This window comes from Equus caballus, chromosome 1 (genome assembly GCF_041296265.1).
Source record: "Equus caballus isolate H_3958 breed thoroughbred chromosome 1, TB-T2T, whole genome shotgun sequence".
Classification (NCBI taxonomy): Eukaryota; Metazoa; Chordata; class Mammalia; order Perissodactyla; family Equidae; genus Equus; species Equus caballus.
This window is the reverse complement of record NC_091684.1, coordinates 29,598,426-29,612,899: the sequence shown is the minus strand read 5'-3', so window position 1 is coordinate 29,612,899 and position 14,474 is coordinate 29,598,426. Positions and strand designations below refer to the sequence as shown.

Sequence of the window (14,474 nt, the reverse complement as noted above, 5' to 3'; positions counted from 1 at the left end):
CCGTATAATTGTGCGTAAAGGTGCGGGGAGAAGAGAAGAGGAATTAACGAACCTGTCTGGGCAGAAAGGCCCCCTTCCTTCCTTAGCTTGAGTGAGTCGACTGCACTGACCAAATTCCCGGGAGCGAGCCCTGAGCGCCCGCTCAGCCCTGGTGCAGGGTGCCGAGTAGGGGTGGCCTGCGCGGGCCCAGAAACCCGTGCCCGACTGGGGTCCTAGAGGCCCCGTGCTGTGCCGGGGTGGCACACAGAGAATCTGGCTCAACCTGTTAACTATAATAGCGGCTTTGTGTGGCCGGATCTCTCCTTGGGGGCTGTGCGGGCACGGCCTCAGCACTGCCTTGTGACGCCCCCACTGTGGTGGCAGGTGTGGGGTTTGCCTTGGGCCTAGGACTCGGGCGTTCTGTTTGTGGTGTGAGTGACTCGCAGGTGAGCAAGGTAGGTTCCAGGTGTAAGAGACGACCAAGCAGGGAGCTCCCTCCCGCAGTGCAAAGCTGGGGCAGCTGGGGATCAGCGGCCATGCTATGGGAGGGGGAGCTGTGGTCCTGGGGCTGCCCCAGGGCCCCTCAGGCCTGATGTGGGAGGAAACCCCCTCCCTCATGCTCCCCTCCTGCTCCCCTCACACCCACCTTCACATACTTCTCACTCCCACACAGCCCCGGCGTCCGGCTCCCCACCAGCTCCTCACTGGCCAAGGCGCTGCCCAGTCAGCTCAGAGTCGAGCCCCGAGCCCCACAGCGGCATTGCTGCCTGGGCGACTCACAGGAGCCGCCTCCTCTTTTCCCCGCGTGGCTCAAATCCGCTGCCCGTTGTGGGCCCAGGGAGGCCCCGACCCCGCTCACCTGCACCCACACACCTGCATTCCTTATCCTGGAGACTCCGATAGGAACAGACTGAGGGAGGGAGAGGGCTGGAACCAGTTCGGATTTTCCAAGGAGCTCAGAGCTGACTCGGAAGATAGTGTGTGAAATGGATGATGCTAGGGGGAAAGGGGGGAGTGGAGGGAGCGATGCGGGACCCATGTTGTGTCGAGGAGTGGGTACAAACTCACATCCCCTCACTCACAGCCTGCATGGCTGTGTGCAACCTCACATACCTCCTCCAGCTATGCAACGACTGGGGCGTGCGCTGTTACACAAGGGGAGCCACAGGTGTGCGGTGCTAGGCACACACACGCACACGTAGTCTCCAAGGCTGGCGTTCGCAGTTACTCTCACAAGCTCACGCCCGTCCGGGCCCCACCAAACTCCTCTGGCGGTTACTCGGCGGCCACCCTGCCTCGGGAGCCCCTCTCCTCCCCACCGCTCCTCCCCGAGCCGGGAGGGAGGAGGGTCTAAGCCGACTTAGGGGGTGGGGATTGCCTCCCGCGTTCTTTAGCTTCCACCCTGCAGCTCGGCGGGCAACCGCACCCCAGGAGCCTGAGGCTGGGCTTGGGGGCGCTGCGCCGCCCGGGGTTCCGGCCGAGGACCCTAGCAAGGCCCTTCTGGTTCCCAAAGCCTGCGGAAATCCGGCCTCCTTGGGTGTGCGAGAAGGTTGTGAGCGGCGCGGGGGCGTGGGGAGCGCGCCCCCTGCTTTGTGCCGCCCTAAGAGGAGGCTTCGGTGGGAGCTGCCGCGGCTCCCTCACGTTTTCCGTCCTGTGGTCCCAGAGCCCACGTATCTTCGGTTCCTGCGGGAGGAGTCGAAAGACCCAAAAGCTGGAGGCGGTGGCGGCGACTCAGCAGCCTCCCAGAAGTGGGAGCCGGGCCAGGGGCTTCAACGCAGAAACGCAGGACAAGTGAGTTCCGGGCGCCCTCTAGGGGCCACGCGGGGAGCGGCATCTCGAGCCGAGGGCCTGGGAGCTTTGGGTCCGAGGGACCCTTGATGGAAAATAATAGACCACGTGGAAAATAATAACGACAATCATATTAATACGCAACATTGTTGAACGCTTGCTGTGATCCAGGCACTTCACTAGGTTTTAGAAGTATTAATACATTCCTAACAGCCACCCTATGAGGTAGGTGGTACTTTTATTCTGCTTTATAGACGAGAAAAATTGAAGTCCAGGGCAGTTAAGCCACTTGCCTAAGAGCAGGCGGCTGATAAAAGGTGGGGCCAGTATTCCAACCCAGAGTCTAACCCTGGAGCCAGCATCTCTGGGAGGGATGGGGGAGTCCAGGGGTGTGGTGGATTTGGGGAGGACTAGGACCCCACCAGCCCCCTCAAGGGATGTCTCCTTCTAAGGAAGAAGTTCTTAGCTCAGAGGTCCTCTGGGAATTTGCCTCCTAGGACTCTGGAAAAAAATGCTTCCAAGTCGCTCCAGTCCACTGGGCCCCCTTGGGCTCTGCCTGCCCACTGTTCCAGGACCCATTTGGCAGCACTGCCAGGCCTATGAGACCTCCTCCTGCCCCCCACACCTATCCAGCACCCATCCTTTGGGTTCTCAGCCTGGGTTTGTCACCTCCCAGGAGCCCTCTGGGATTGGAACGGGGTTCTGTGCACTTCTTCCACCCCTCCTCCGCCCTCTCTGGGTCAGCGGGATGGGAGGACTCAAACAAGCAGAAAATAAGAAATAGAAGTGAGTGAATCACACTTTATTAGACAAAGGACAAGAGAACCAGAAAGGAGAATCTTTCCTCTCCTTTTCCATCTGCTCTGTGTAAAGCCTGTAGCTGGGGGAGCCTGCTCTGGGCTGGAGGATGGAGAAGCGTGTTGGGGTGGATAGGAGGGTGCAGCCTGAAGGTCAGAGCATTGGCAGGGGTTTTATGTCGACCTGTAAGCAGTAAGATTCAGTCAGAATATGGAAAGAAAAGAGAGCACAGCTTTCCCTTCTTCTCTGCCTCCTCCAGAGTAGTAGAGGAGGTGAGGTTAGGCGGAGTGTCCCTGGGGAGGTTCTTTTATATGCAATATAGGAGGTATTCATTTATATATAAAGAGCTCCTGCCAGTGTCTTAAATCTTAACTTGGGCAAGAATCCCCTGGGGATCTTGTTAAAATGCAGATTTTCATTCATTGTGTCTGGGCTGGGCCTGAGCTTCCATGTTTAGAACAAACTTCTGGTGGCACCGAAGCTGCCTGGAGGACCGAGGTCTTAAACTACCACCCTTTGAGATCTAATCCTGGATCCTCAAACTTGCCTGTCAAATATGACCTGCAGTCTTATTTTATTTGCCCAAGAGTATTTTTTTCCATTTTATTTAAAGAAATGAAAAATACAGACACAGTTGATACCTTCTGATAGGGTGTTTTAAAATGCACTCTTCAGCATGCCACAGGCCTCACCGCTCCCTGTTATCTTGTGTCCTGCTCCTTCCCTGTCACCTGCTTGGCCCCTAGATCTCCCATTCCCCTTCCTTCTGCACCTGTCCCTCTTTCTCAACTCCTCTTTCACTTCCAGGCGGCTGCTGAGGTGGCTTTGGACATCAGCCTGGCTTTTGAGCTGGACTTCTCTGCTTTCTAACATCGGGCAAGTTGATTAAATTTTCAGAGCCTGCAGTTTCCTTGCCCAAATTATAGAGCCAACCCTTTCCCGGATTACCGAAGGGACTAAGGAGATAAGGCAGGTAAAAGCGCTTGGCTCTTCGCGGGTGCTCCGGAAACGGCGCAGGGCGCCCCAGGGTGACTTGACTTAGTTTTTCTACGCCCCAGGCGGGATGAGGCGTTAGGAGGCGGATCCTACAAACTGCAGGAGACCCACCCTCCCGCCTCTTTCCCAGACGCTTGATTTCCCGGGAAAGTCGCGTGGCTGCTCTGCTCGCTGAGCGCTTTCCCTCTGCAACGCCTCAAAGGGAGGCTATTGCGTATTTAGGTGCCGCGCTTCCCGAGGAGCAGATTCACAGACTCCCACGGGGGCAGGCGGAGAGAGAGCGGGTCCAGACCTGGGGAGTGGGTGGAGACCCGCGACCCGAGGGAGGGCAACTCAGGGGAGACCCGCCCAGCCCCAGAGGGCCGGCGCCTGGCAGGGTGGGGCCGCTGCAGAGCAGTGGTAACTTACCACTCCTCCCCCGGCACACACACACACCTCTGCACGTGTGCACGGGCACACACTGTCCCTCTGTCTGTCAGACTCTCGGGCTGGGTCTAGGGCTGACCCGTGCGTTCACACGGGGGGCAGTCGTGCTGCAAGTCTACACGTTTACCCCTTCCTTCCTCAAGATCTCTTCGTTACACACCAGGGCCTGTCCCCAGATCTCGTCCCTGTGCTGGCCTCCAGTCCAGGGAAATGCAGAATCGCATTCACCTACCTGTTCCCAGGTGGCCACATGGCCACGCCTTACGGCACACGGACTGGGAGGCAAGTCCCACAGGTTCGTAGAAAAAACACGTAAGGACCTTCGCGGCGTCCTCTGATTGGTTCACTTGCCGTCAAGGGAAAACCAGCTTCCCTGGGTTGGCACACTTTTTCAGGAGCCAGTCCCGCGAGCTCAAGACGGTTGTACCCTTGAACCCATCTCATATGCATAGGCTTTGACTTCTCTCCCTTTCCCATTTCAGGCCAGAAATTGGGCGCTTTCTGGTCAGGGCAGGGACTGCATGGTTACTGCCCTGGGGAGGATTCTGTAGCGAGTTGGGCAGGAGGAGAGGGAGAGGACGGTTTGTTAACCCCACAGAAACCCCAAGTCGACTCTGCGCCCTCAACTCCTGTGCTCGGGGGCAGTGAGGTGCCAACCTTGCGCTGCGCGCAGGGGCGCTGGATCGCGAAAGCGCCTCGCATTGGGTTTACAGCGCTGGTGCGACATCTGCCCGCCTAATCCGCATGGGAGAGGCTTCCAGCGCAGAGAAGTGAGGGGGCGGTGGTGCTTAAGGGATGTTTCTCGATGAGGGGTCGACCATTGGAAGGCCTGGGGCCTTCGGTTGCACAAACGGAGCAGTTCAGGGGAGGCCCCCCCCTGCAACTCCTGAGCCTTCTACCCAGGAATGAGGCTGTCCCTTCCACATAGCAGTCCAGCTTCCTCGCTTGTCACGGGTGTCACCGCCAGTTCACAGGAGTTCCCAGGACTTCAGTGAGGCCCCGCGCCGCGTGCAAACTTGCAAACGGGCACCTGCTTGGAGCTGCCCCGCGGTGCGCCGGAGACAGCTGAGGGCGTGGGGAAAGCTCTGTTTCCTGCGGGCGGGCCGCCTGAAGCCGGCGTCCAGGCCGAAATCTCCGCGGAAAGCTCTGCAGGGACGGTTAGTGAGCGACTCCAAAGCGTCCACCCACCCCCACCCCGCCAGCCACAGGGACTGTCGGGGCCCAGCAGCAGGGGACACTCCCGAGGCAGGTTGGAATTCGCCAGAATTGCGAAAAGGGTGAGAAACGCGCTCTTATTTTGAAGCCCAGCCCCAGGGATCCTCAATTCAGCAAATAAACAGGTTCCTGGGGGGAAGGGACATCTTGCACCGCGGCTCCCTAAATCTAGTCCTCTGGGGTGTCGAGGGGCGGGTTGGCCGGAAAGAAAATGCAGCCTGCGTCCGCCTGCTTTGATCCGACCAGTCGGGAAACTCGAGCCTCCATCCAGCTCGGACTGCGACTCTGTAGGCCAGGCTGGTGCGGTCCTGACTGCATGGTCCCCACAGCGGCTGGATAATTCGGCAAACCTGGCCCTTTCTTCAGAGGCGGGTCGCTCCGCTCCGCCGTGTGGACCTGAACTCGCCGAGCTGTGAGGGAATCCGGCCACCCTGCGCTGTCCTGGGCGCCTGAGTGGCGGCGCCCTTGGCCCTGGCAGAGAAGGGCTTGCTTTGTATGCTCCAGGGACACGTGTCTGAGGCAGCTCAGGCCTCAGCGAGATCTGCCATCTGGTTCTCCTGCGGGCTTCTTCCTTTCTTGGGACCTAAGAACCAGCCCGGGCAGGAAAGTGCAAGAGCCCTTCTTTTTCTGCCGGTCCGGACTGTCCCCGCCTCCAGAAATTGTGGAAAATGCGCGATTGTGCAGAGGCTGTAGGGGCTCCGGGCCCTGCCCTGCCCAACCCGGGGACCTTCCGGGCCCTGGATTCGCTGCTGTGGGTTTCCGGGGGCAGAGACTCACCAGCAGCGCTCAGCCCGCCCCCGACCGGTCACCGTACTGCGCCGGGGATCCGACCTGCCCAGACGAAGAAAGGTAAGCTCTTGGAAACCCGCAGGAGGGACAGGGTCCTTTAGGTCAGGATTCATCCTGTGGCCAGCAGGAGAAGGATGCACGGTTCCAGAGCGAGAACCTGGAAGGAGAAAGACGCACTTTCCCGGGGCTCTCTGGCGCAAATATGCACCACCCTGAGCCTCCTTGTCTCTAGTGCTACCTGTGTCCTGGGCCCTGTGGGGCTCCAGGAGGACCTGGGGGGGGGGCATTACTCCACTACCGAGAGACGACAGCCCCAAGGGGCCCCTATGGGATCAGCCGGCTTTACTCTTACCCCCTTCTACCCTCCAAAGAGTTCTCCCATCACTTGGCCAAGCTTGCAGCATCCGTGAGGGATCGGGGAAGGACAAGGCTGAGAGGAATTCTGGTGTTGTTCTTTTTCGTTGAGAGAAAGGCCCTGGGCCCCCTCCTGTGTCACTAGGAAGCTCTCCTGCAGCTGTGCTGTGAGGTTTGTCACAGTGAGCACTGCTGCCTCCTCTTCACCTTCCTGGCAGTGGGCAGAGCTAACCCAGCCCTGACCGCTGCTCCCAGAGAGCTGAACCTGCCCCACATCGCTGCCTTTATGGCCCTTGGCCTAGGAGTAGGGGGTGGGAGTGCTGAGTCCTTTAGATCTCTTTCAATAGCCACCCCAGTTGTCCTGACAGACGGGTCTTCTTAATGACCAGAGTCCACAAAAGGGACCTGTAGGAAAGAACATCCCTCTCTAACCATTACAGGACGGAAGCCCTTCTCGCCTACATGCAGTTCAGAGACGACTTCTCAACCCTAGCTTGCAGAGAATAGTCTCCTGCCTTGAATCCTGGATTTTCCTCATGCCCATCAAGGTGTAAGTCTGGGTTCAGCTAACTGAAGGGAAGAATTACTTTATTGCTGGGATACTGGGTAGTTTATGGGATCCACAGGAAGGCTGCAGAATTAAGGAAGATCTGTTTCAGGAACACAAGGTATTAAGGCCTGGTTAGGGCACTGCTGCTGGAGTCCTTGTCACTAGATTCTTGGCATGAATATACTATGTGCAATTTTCCCAGTCTCCTTCTATCCCTACTAACTTTATTCCCTCAAGATTCAAAGCTCATGTGGGATCATTTGATTGGCTAAGCCTAGGACACAAGTCCAGGCACTAGCTGTCAGAGTTGAGGAAGGGACAAACATAGTCCATAGGTTTCTATGGGAAAAACTAGAACTCCTCCACCAATATTTACCTTGTTTGGGGAAAGTCTCCCCAGTCAGGAAGACTGTTCAGATGCTAGGTTGAAAAAAGGAAAATGATTGGGGCTGGCCTGGTGGCATCTGGTTAAGTTCGTGCACTCAGCTTTGGTGGCCCAGGGTTTGCAGGTTTGGATCCTGGGTGCGGACCTAGCACCGCTCGTCAAGCCATGCTGTGGTGGTGCCCCACATAAAGCAGAGGCAGACTGGCACAGATGTTATCTCAGTGACAATCTTCCTCAAGCAAAAAGAGTAAGATTGACAACAGATGTTAACTCAGGGCCAATCTTCCTCACCAAAATAATAATAATAATAAAGGAAAATGATAAAATCACCATAAAATGATAAAGTCTACCCCTTTGGCTGCCTAATAACCACATATGCCTTTCTTTCTAAATTTATAGTTCTTTCCCCCACAAAATGCTCTCATCCAACATCATGCTAGCATCACTCATACAGAATGTATTCAACTTGCCCCTGAGGGAGACAATCCAAGTCCTCGTAGCTCTAAGTTCAGAATCTTCATTCTCTTCCACTTCTAGTTCCGTTGGAATCCTGTCTCAGACTTCTGCAACCTGAGAACTAAACCAGATTGTAAAATTAACCATCATCACACAGAACAATAAATACAATAGCAAGGGAATTAGAACTGGAAGAAAATACAAATTATTTAACATATATAAGTGTCTAACGTGACAGAAGGTCAAGAGGTAAAAGCCATCATCTTTCTTTTTGCAATATGAGATTCTGTTACATATTTATGATGTCTCTGCTCCTTTTTCCATTGTTTCTTTTGCCTTCAGCCAACACGTGGGCTAATTTGCATTCTGTACCCAGAGAAGAAACAAACCTTTATTCGTAAGGGATTTGAGCCCTTGATGCTCTTGCCTATGAAGGGTTGTGGGGTCTTCCAGTAACTTTTACCAGTGGACATAACAGCATTAGGAGGCAGCTCAAGGAAGCCACTTGGTTCCATGAGTACTTATTTTTGCCCATTGTGTAGAGAAAAAAAAATCCTATTTGACCTTGATATTCAGAATTCATCACCTTGGCCAACCCCATAATCCTCCTTTTTTTGTTTGTTTGTTTTTTTGGGTTTTTTTTTTTTTTTTTTTTTTGGTGAGGAAGATTGTCCCTGAGCTAACATCCATGCCAACCTTCCTCTATTTGGCATGTGGGTTGTCGCCACAGCATGGCTTGAAAGTGGTGTGTAGGTCCACGCCTGGGATCTGAATCCACGAACCCCGGGTCACTGAAGCGGAGTGCAGGAACTAAACCACTGTGTCACTGGGCTGGCCCTGCATAATCCTCCTTTAACCTATTCATCCATTGGCATGAGCAACCAGAAGTGGCCTGGTAGCAATTTCTGCTTCCAATTCAGTAAAAATATTGTTGTTTCTCCTGGAGGGAATTTTCTTCCCTCAAGGATTTTCTAACCCTAATCCAGCAGAAACAAGAGTCACAGGAAGTGAGGGGATCATCTGGTACTTGTAGGAAGCGCCACCCCCTCTTTTTGGACCCGTATAATTGGGCTATAGAAGAAATAATATCCTTTATTAATCACTAGCTCACAGCATATACCTCATCCTTGAAGTACTGCACCACACCACCATAAAATACTAAATTGTTCTAACAAAGAGCCTAAGAACACAACTACTCAAACATGATAAAAGTTTATTTTTCTCCGACATCCAGGGAAGAGAGAGAGCTTTGCTCTATGACACATCTGGAGACCCAAGCTAATGAGGAAGTTGAGCCATTCTCAATGGGTACCTTCCAAGTTATCGGTCCCAGCCTGCAGGAAGGAGAGGGGGCAGCAACTCCAAGGTAAGCTGTTTAACAAGACGACTTATAAGGTGTACCTATCGATTCCACTCACATTCTGTTGAGAACCAGCTACAAGGGAGGCTGGGCAATGTGGTCTCTAGGTGGACATCCATATGCTCAGGAGAAGGGGAGAATGGGTCTGAGGACACAAGCTGTGCTGTCCGCTACACCGTTCCATGCATCTATAAAGTCAGCTGCTTCTGGATGATGGAATACATCAATACGATGAGTGAATCTCATGGATATTAGTCTGGTTTTTCTAACTGCAGAATGAATTCTTATTAAGAAGCAATGTTGTGTGGGAAATCAGACAGTTAGAAGGCATAGAGTAAATCTGTGGACGATAGTATTGGCAGAAGCTTGATGCTCAGCGAAGGCATAGCCAAACCTTCCACTAGATCCCTCACTGGTCCCTCTTGTGTTGTAGAATAGTCTGTCTAAACCATTAGCCACCGCCCATATGTTCGCCGCAGATCCTTACCTCAGGCCGTCTCTCCCTCCAGACAGAGTGAGCCACAAAGGATACCGTCCAACGCTCTGCCCACTGGGAAGGCTTCTCTTCTCTGTTGTTTTTCAGAGCCATCCCTGAATGGGACTGTTTCTGACCAGGGTTGGTATATTGCACTATAAACTAGACTTGAAAATTTTCTTCTTCCATCATCTGATGTTAAGGTATTCCCCATGAGATGATAGATGTGGAGTGAGGGGTGGCACACTGTGGTATGTGTGAGGTTGAGGCAAGTTGGCTGCCTATGGTGAAAAATATAAGGAGACACTCACTCTCAGGGTCACGCAAGTACTGGGTCAGCACCCAAGTGAGTGCCTCCATAAATTTTACACCTTAGGTATCTTACCTACCTCACCCTAGTCCAGGCTTAGTGAATGGCCTGCACAGGACGCTTACTTATGCCTTCAGGACCTACTTGGACCGGATTCCACAGATTCCACTTCCACTCGATGATGGACACTAAAGGGTACAGCCAGCACATGGCTGGGAAGATCAGATAGCAGCCAGCTCAGTTCATCTTGGTGGCTGATGTACACTGGTGATTTATAGCAGACTTAGTCCCCCTGCAGTAAGCAACTATTTTCTTTCAGGGGGAAAAAAAGGCTCTTGGTTCTTTACGGGGCCGTGAGAGGTGCCTCCACTGTAATTCCTCTACTGTGACGTGCCACAGGCTCCATACAGCACCCTTCTGTGCCATAGAAACTGAACTCTCTCCAAACCTCACCCGTGTTCTGCCATCTCTCAATAATTAAATGGAGATGGCATAGGAATCATCATCTTCTCTTTTGTAGTCTTCTCTTTTGTAGTCTTTTGTAGTATAATCTTTGCAATTCCCATAGGAGGTAGCTTTTGATCTGCTATTTTAGTAGGAAGTGAATGCTCCAGGGGCTTCCATTTTGCCTTTCCAACTACCAGATTGCCAATGTGTGGTTTTTGCTAGTTCCTGAGGATAGAAAGGAAGATAGCTGTGGACTAGGTTTAGTCCCACTGGGCCCACTGTAAGGAAGATTGAGTGAAAAACTATCTCATGAGCTCCATAAGCCTCCGTTCTGACTGATGGGCCATGGGGCGTTCATGTTAGCTGAAAGCAGCGGCTGATCATCTCTCAAAAGGGTGAGTATTTCTCTTTCTCTACAGCTTAGTTCCCCTGGGAATGGTTGAGGATTCCTTGGAGGAAGGTCACGCAAGTTCAATATAGTTCTGTGGTCAAGAACACAGGTCTGGAGCTGGACCGTGTGGGTTTGAAATCTCTCTGTGTCTTAGTTTCTTAAACTGTAGAATGGGGGCAGCAGTACCTACTTCGCAGAGTAGTTTTCCCCCCCATAGTCAAGTTTGAGGTATAGTTTGCAGACAATAAAGTTTACCCTTTTTAGTGAATAGTTCTTTGAGTTTTGGCAAATGCATCCATTTGTGTAACCACTGTGGAAACTCACAAATTTTAACAGTATAGCGTACTGAATGCCCCTTTTGGTGAAGCTGGCAAGAGGTGCTCCAAAACCAGCCTGGGAGGGGCAAACAGGGAAGGCTGCCTGGAGGAGGTGATCTCTCAGCTGGGTGCTGAAGGGTGAGGGGGAGTTCACACAATCAAGATATATAACATTGCCATCACCCACCTCCAAATTCCCTCATACCCCTTTGTAGTCAACCCCTCCCTCATCCGTAGTTCCTGGCAACATCTGATCTATTTTCTGACCCTATAGTTTGCTTTTTCCAGAATTTTGTGTAAATGGAATCATACTGTGTGCAGCCTTTTGAGTCTGGCTTTTTTCACTCAGCATGATGCAGTTAAGATTCATCCATGTGGTTGAGTGTATCAGTAATTTGTTACTTCTTATTGCTGAGTAGTATTCACTTGTATGGATGTATCATAGTTTGTGTATCCATTCACCAGTGGAAGGCCTTGAAGGTTGTTTCCAGTTTGGGGTAATTATGAATAAAGTCAATATAAACATTCACGTTCAGGGTTTTGGGTGAACATAAGTTTTCTTTTTCTTGGGTAAATAGCCAGGAGGGGGATTGCTGGGTAATACGGTAAGTATGTACATACAGATTTATAAGAAACTGCCAAACTGTTTTCCAAAATGGCTGTGCCATTTTCTAATTCCACCAGTGACGTATGAGAGTTCCAGCTATTCTACATCCTGGTCAACATACTCGGTGTGTTCAGTTTTCAAATATTTAACCATTTTTAGGTAGTGGTATCTTATTGTGGTTTTAATTTGCGTTATCCTAGTGATTAAGATGTTAATCATCTTTCCATGTGCTTACTTGGTAAAGTGTCTATTCAAATCATTTGCCCATTTAAAAAATTGGATTGCTTGCTTTCTTCTTATTGAGTTTTGAGAGCTCTTTATATATTCTGGATACAAATCCTTGGTCAGACATGTGTTTTGCAAATATTTTCCTCCAATCTGTGGCTTGTCTTAATTTTCTGAGCAGTGTTTATTGAAAAGCAGAAGTTTTTAAATTTTTATGAAGTCCAATTTATTAATTTTTTTCTTTTATAGATAGTTCTTTTGTTGCCTTTTCTAAGAAATCTTTGCCTAACCCAAAGTCATAAAGATTTTCTCCTATGTTTTCTTCTAGATGTTTTACAGTTTTACATTTAGATCTATAATCCATACGGGGTTAATTTTTGTATCTGCTGCACAATATTGATCACCTTTTCTTGGTATATGGATTATAGGGTAGTTCTAAGGATTAAATGGATTGATACATGTAAAGCAGTTGGAACAGTGCTTAGCACATGATGAAATTCAATAAATGATAGTTATAATTATTAAAGAACATTCTTTTGCTGCTATTACAGAATTTCTCACTAAGGACACTTAATCTTCCTTTTACTGAAGGGGCTTTGGATCTATGGAATGACTCAGGTCTGGTAATCGAGGAAGGTGCCTACATTCTCCATCATTGGGGCTTAATATCTATCATCGTTACTTACTTACCTATAAGTAAGAGAGACCTAAAATAACAGTGATATTAACAAGATAGAAGTTCATTTCTCTCTCATATGACTGTCCAAACATAGGCTGTCCAGGGCCAGTATGGTGTCTCTAGTCCACAAGGCAATCCAGGGACCTAGGCTCCTTTTTATCTTGTTTTCTTACCGTCACTAGAGTATTGCCCTTGTCTACATTGCAAAATGCCCCATAACCACTTATATATTCTGAGCATCAGGATGGAGAAAGAAGAGGAAGAAGGGTATAACCCCTGCCTTTAAAAACACAACCTGGAAATTATACATATCACTTCCACTCCTATTGGTTGGACCTTAGTCACATGGCCATACTTAGCTGCAGGGGAGGATGGGAAATGTAGTCTTTATTCTTGGTAGCCATGTGTTCCGCTAAATATCAGAGGTTCTATTTCTATGAGCAAGAAGGGGAAAATAGATGTTGGAAAAACAATTAGTATTCTTTGCCACAGTGACTCAACTCAAGGCTCTATTTACCAGTCATTACCATTTTAAAAAAATACTGAGCAAGTGGCAACTTTGTGGGCTATTTTGATTCCAGGCACTTGGAGGAAGCAAAAATAATTATGATAGTCAGGGGTCTTTGTCCATTGGGTACCTGTCAGCTCTGCTGACTAATCTGTTATTTACGTTCATTTGCCTCTGCTACATAAGTGTTGCTACTTGATCTAAAGTACACAGAGTTCTTCATTTTCTGTGAGACAGAGAGCCACACACCACCTCCCAATAGCATCCCCAGCCTACAGAGAATGGCTTACTAAAGTGCTTTTTGGTGCTTCTGTAATCTCCTTCACCAAAGTACTTTTTCAAGTTCTTTGAGAAAGAAACATCTGGGGCCCTTAACAGGGACATAATGGGTGGGTGGTCAGTTTGCACATAATAAATCTTTTCCAATGTTCTTATCTTCATAAGTCTCCAGATTCCTTTGAGGTTATACTGTTTCTGACATTTAACTTTAGATCAGGTTGAATTTAATGATGTATGGACACTCATCAAGGATTCTGAAGTTGGTGTTCTAGTTGGAGCAGCTAAGAGTCCTGGTTTCCGTCAACTATCTACCCCTTCAAACCGAACCACCTCCAAATATTGGCATGCTGGGATTTGACATATCTGGAGAAAATATTAGATAGGAGGGGTGAAGCATGAGGATGAATGATGTCCTCTTGCAAAGTAACTGAAGAAGAAGTCACAGCATCATCAGTCAAGGGAGGACCATTGCCAGACAATGGGGAGGAGCTGCTTCAGCTGGGAAAGGAGGCTCAGTGAGAGCTGAGGGTTTCCTCTGAGTGTCTCTTACATAGCCCTATTCCAGTTCTTGGGGTTCCAGTTTTTTCTAATCAATGTCCTAATTTTATGACTGTGATTTGTCTAACATTATAGTTCGAGAACCATTAGGATTAAATTCCGAAATTGGTTTTCATTTATGCCAGCACTGTTGCTACAAGAGATGAGGTATATATTCAGCAATGACAGAAAGTCTGTGGGTTTAAGTCATTACTTTGAGCTGAGAATTTAGGGCTTGAGCTTGTTATCCAATTTCTCTAAGCTGTCCTGTGGTTTTAGAAGCAGATACTCTGTCCCATATGGTCTAACACCTGTCCTCAGTGGACACTTCATTCTAGGTGGCCACAGGTAGTAATTTAATTAGCTGGTTTGCATTGTATGGCATGGGCTATCAAATTCCCATTCCTGAATCCCAATAGACCTACAGCCCTAACTAAGCCACATAACCAATCCCTGCTTCCACCATTCACCTGATAATCTTTTGCATGCTTTCATTTGCCTGGTACCAATTTATGTACCAGTTAGGGTTCTTGGTAGCAAGCACAAAAATTAACTTTGGCTAGCCTAATGATAAAAGAGTAAAGAGAGTTTTGTGGAAAGATT

The 14,474-nt window shown here is 50.0% G+C and overlaps 1 long non-coding RNA gene across 1 annotated transcript; it reads left to right on the top strand.

The window, feature by feature from the left end:
* Positions 1–2,820: 2,820 nt before the first annotated feature.
* LOC138923272 (uncharacterized) lies at positions 2,821–13,818 on the top strand. Its single transcript, XR_011436671.1, has 3 exons — positions 2,821–6,051; positions 6,786–6,895; positions 8,971–13,818. It is a non-coding gene; the product is annotated as an uncharacterized lncRNA (long non-coding RNA).
* Positions 13,819–14,474: the final 656 nt, after the last annotated feature.